The sequence below is a fragment of the Pinus tabuliformis genome, chromosome J (genome assembly GCF_031772625.1).
Source record: "Pinus tabuliformis cultivar Carrire ecotype Pingquan chromosome J, CPIR1, whole genome shotgun sequence".
Classification (NCBI taxonomy): domain Eukaryota; kingdom Viridiplantae; phylum Streptophyta; class Pinopsida; order Pinales; family Pinaceae; genus Pinus; species Pinus tabuliformis.
The window spans coordinates 153,557,474-153,562,187 of NC_142295.1; the positions used below are offsets into that span (position 1 = coordinate 153,557,474).

The 4,714-nt window shown below is 31.2% G+C and overlaps 1 long non-coding RNA gene across 1 annotated transcript; it reads right to left on the bottom strand.

Moving 5' to 3' along the window:
• Positions 1-740: 740 nt before the first annotated feature.
• On the bottom strand, positions 741-1,323 carry LOC149226091 (uncharacterized). Its single transcript, XR_016247003.1, has 3 exons — positions 1,219-1,323; positions 1,022-1,108; positions 741-857 (listed from the first exon to the last, which is right to left on the bottom strand). It is a non-coding gene; the product is annotated as an uncharacterized LOC149226091 (long non-coding RNA).
• Between the last annotated feature and the right edge of the window lie 3,391 nt (positions 1,324-4,714).

Sequence of the window (4,714 nt, forward strand, 5' to 3'; positions counted from 1 at the left end):
ATACAGAGATTACATATATTGAAACTGTCCTTGTAGCCCCTTTATAGATAAAACAATGGCTAAAGTTATATTATTGTAGCCTAAGTCATTTAAACTTGCTGGAATGTTTAGCCTTTAAAGTAGCAAACCTAGTGGGTTTAGCGAGAGCAATGCTAGTTGAGCATATATGCTCTATGTATTGTTTGCGTGACTTGAACCCACGTGCTTTCAAGTCCTTTGGCATGATTTTGGTCCTTTTAACCATAGCATCAACATTTATCTTTTTTGTTTTCTGTGGAAATTAAAACATTATCAATAAATATCAAAATCCACATAGATATAATGAAAATATGCTGACCATGTAACGAATATGAAAAGACATTTCATTGACTAGCTATTAATAAATATCAAAATCTATATAGATATAATGAGAATATGGTGAACATGTAACGAATATGAAAAGAAAATGCATTAACTAGTCATAAAAAAATATGTCAATGTTATTATGAGCTAAGATATGTAGTATATAACTTACCTCTCTTAATTTATCTTGAAGTCTAGGTGAATGCCGCAATGGTTGAGGAGAATGTGATTTTTGCTGAGTATCATGTCCACCATCATACATGTGCAAAGGTGTTTTAGGAGATGTATATTCATTACTCTGAACATTAGATTATACATAGATATAAGTATGTGACTCAAAAAGAATTAAATGTAAAAATATGATAAAATTATAAGAGTGTAAATAAATATAGTCTTGCCTTGCATTGTGACATTGGACATGAAGATGGTTGTAGCATTTGAACCATTTCATTTCCATTCTTCTTAAGGCTTCTACAAGGGGTTTTCATTGATTGTGATGGTTCCAAAGGGAACACCTGCACCATAAATAAGAAATAACACACACACACATAATAATAAAAATCAAAGATAACGATATATAATACAGAACATCCATTTCTCATCCCATCATTATGGTAAAACATAACAATTTATATATTAATATTTTCGGTGGAATAGGTTATATGGATTAAAAACTTACTGGCCCAGTAACCCCTTGAAAACCTTGAAATCTAGGTGAGCGTCGCAATGGTTGGTGGCTTGAATTTGGGGAATTTTGTTGATTAGGCTATGCATATCAATAACAATGAGAAATTAGTATACAATTATAATAAATATAAATATTATTTAATGTTAAAATGTCTAAAAAATTAATATATGCAAAAAAATGGACTCAACTGTGTTGTCATTGTCCTGATTGGTTTCATCAAAGTTTAATATATGGCTGTGCCCATCTGATCCTTCTTCCCCCACATCATCGGGAACCTCAGTGCTTGCTTTCTCTTTTAAAGCAATATCTATGCGCTTCATTGTCTCCATTCATCTACGAGGTAGACTCTGATCCCAACGTTGAATTTTTTCACAAATCTTTTGCTTTGAAGTATCATTAAGCTGATCAAATGTAACAACTGACTGTGAAAACAAGTTTCAATGAATTTAGTCCACAACAATAAATTAATATTAATAGAAAACATATACAGATAAATACTAATAAATACTTACAGCTGAAAGAATTTCTTCATTGACAATATTAATAAAAAATCATATACTAATAAATACTTACAGCTGAAAGAATTTCTTCATTGACAAATCTTTTATATGCTTGTTGTCGTGCACGACATAGCCTTGCATCTAAGTCATATTGTATTTTGGCATTTTGCCTTTTAACTGCACTTGTTGATTTGACCGCCCATGTAGCATTTGCATCTCTTACTCGACCTCTTTGACGTGGAGGAATTGGTGGGAGATTGTGGGTGGTAGCGCGATGATGATTAAGGCCAGATAGCTTAGATCGACTCAAATTCCCCGCACAGCCACCAACAAGAAAAGTGAACACTTGCTTGGTGCCTTTGATAGTTACCTCCCATTCATGTCTAATTTCCTCCATTTTCTTACTTCCTTATAAATGAATATGTAAACAACAATGTTGTTAAAAACATCATAAAAACACATTAAAATAAAAATCAATATTCATATCTATTTTTTTGTGGTCACTGTTGCACATCCGGCAAGGACAAAGTCTGTAAGTGCTTTCATCAACTGATTTTAGTCTGAATATCTAAAGTGTTAATATTTAATGTAAATAATGTCAACTCTCATTTCTTCCTATTTCCATTTGTACCTCATTTCTTTATTTCTCCATTTATACTTATTAGATCAAATTTATCTACTGTTTCCACTGTGCTCTCTCTGTTGAAATATTTATGCTTAAAATTTTGACCACATCAAGCACTTAAACACTCCATAATATAAACCCCCAACTTTTATATTTGCAGTTGAAAAATGAATCTAATATACAAGCTCAAGCTCCTGTGCATTGAACTACATTAATGCTAACATTTTCTCTTTTTGTTGACTCAAGATGGGACTATGAACTGTAAAATAGATCTCACCTGTTTGCTTACTCATTGTGAGCTTTGAATGTTTCATATATATTTTTTATCTTTCATGTTATGGTGAGAATTGTTACACAAATCTAACGAATTCCAGAATGATTATGGCAGGCTCTCCATAAGTAGTGAGACAAGTATGAGAATGATGAACTCTGTTGAAAAATTCTTACATAAAACAAATCTTAAAAAGAAAAAGTGACCAGGATTTCAAGCAAACTAAAGTAGAATAGTATACTCAATGAAATCTTGTTTCAAAGTATAGAGAGTTTCTAAACGTAATCAATTAGATGGAATTAACAGGCTCACATTATTTTTGGTTTTAGTTATACAACTATATACAATTGATGAGAATGCCAAACTTTAATTGTTGTCACCATTGTTACAATGCATTATAATTTTGAACTTTTATTGTTACCAGTCATACAAGTCCCAGCCTAATTACCACTGGTACTTGGACTGCCCAGTAAGCTCTGATATGATATTTGACTAAAATTTGACTTCTGAATGCATTTGATTTGTATGCAACAACTAAAAGTAGAATTAGTCAAAGACACTACATAATCTAAATCCATTTATGAGGCAACCGAAGCGGAGGGAAATGCGTCAAGAGGCCCAATCAAGGGTTTGATCCATCCGATAATCATGCAAACCCTCAAACTGTGTAATACGTTTTTTGGAATTCAGTTCCAGCGGAGCTCAATAATGATAGGCTTAGAATTTTGGGCGTCACTAAAATATTTGTTAATTCTGATTAATATTTTAAAGTAATTTAAGTTATAATTTATTATTAATATTTGAAAGTAATTTAAGTTTATGGATTATATAAGCTTTGAATTGATAGTAAATGAGTATATTGTTAAATTACATTTTCCAAAAAAAAGGTTATTGGTTCAAATATCTACCATTTCAGTTCATAAAATTAAATTGTATTTTATTATTTAAATTGTAAATTTATAAAGCGGAATGTAATTTAATTGTTACTGAAATTTTATGTTTTGAAGTTTTTTTGTAAAGAAACTATTTCTGAGAAATCTTTTAGGCATTAGAATTGCAAAAATTTATACGACGACAAACGAGATTTTGGGAAAAAAATTTGAAAAAATGAAAATGACACAACAAAACAATTACAACTATGCATTTAAATTTAGCAGACTGCTATATGAAAAAAAAAGACAAGACAGTCTAATCCACACTAAAGGTTTGGGCCAAAACTCTTAATACCGTAACTCGGTAAACGAAGCAACAATGGTGTATGATCGCAACCCAGTTTGTACAAAACGAAGCAATAATGGTATATGATCGCAACCCATCTTGTAAAAAACAATATCTTAGGGTGATCGACTATTTACCATAAATATGTAATTTAGATTAATTAGTTTCATGATAAAATTTGAAACTTTCATCCGTTGGGAAAATCTACCTACCTGCCGTGAATCTACTTTCCGGCACAACAAAAATACTATTATTTTCAGACCCAACTAACAAATTATTTAAAGAAATTTAAAAAATGCATGCTACATTCCACAAGCACAGCGTATCAGTTTATAGCTGTTCAAAAACCGTTTTAGAAATAAAAATAAAGTTCAAAACGCAATAACAAAGCTTATCAGAGTATAACAATTTAAATCGTATGTGCTTTTCTAGACTCAAAAATCTCTTTCGAAATAAAAATAAACTGCAAAATATAATAGCAAGGCTTAGGAATAAAAGGACATGATAAAATAGAGAATTATTATGGCAGGCTCTCCATAAGTAGTGAGACAAGTATGAGAATGATGAACTCTGTTGAAAAATTCTTACATAAAACAAATCTTAAAAGGAAAAGGTGACCAGGATTTCAAGCAAAATAAAGTAGAATAGTATACTCAATGAAATCGTGTTTCAAAGTATAGAGAGTTTCTAAACGCAATCAATTAGATGGAATTAACAGGCTCACATTATTTCTGGTTTTAGTTATACAACTATATACAATTGATGAGAATGCCAAACTTTAATTGTTGTCACCATTGTTACAATACATTATAATTTTGAACTTTTATTGTTACCAGTCATACAAGTCCTAGCCTAATTACCACTGGTACTTGGACTGCCCAGTAAGCTCTGATATGATATTTGACTAAAATTTGACTTCTGAACGCATTTGATTTGTATGCAGCAACTAAAAGTAGAATTAGTCAAAGACACTACAAAATCTAAATCCATTTATGAGGCAACAAAAGCGGAGGGAAATGCGTCAAGAGGCCCAATCAAGGGTTTGATCCATCCGATAATCATGCAAACCC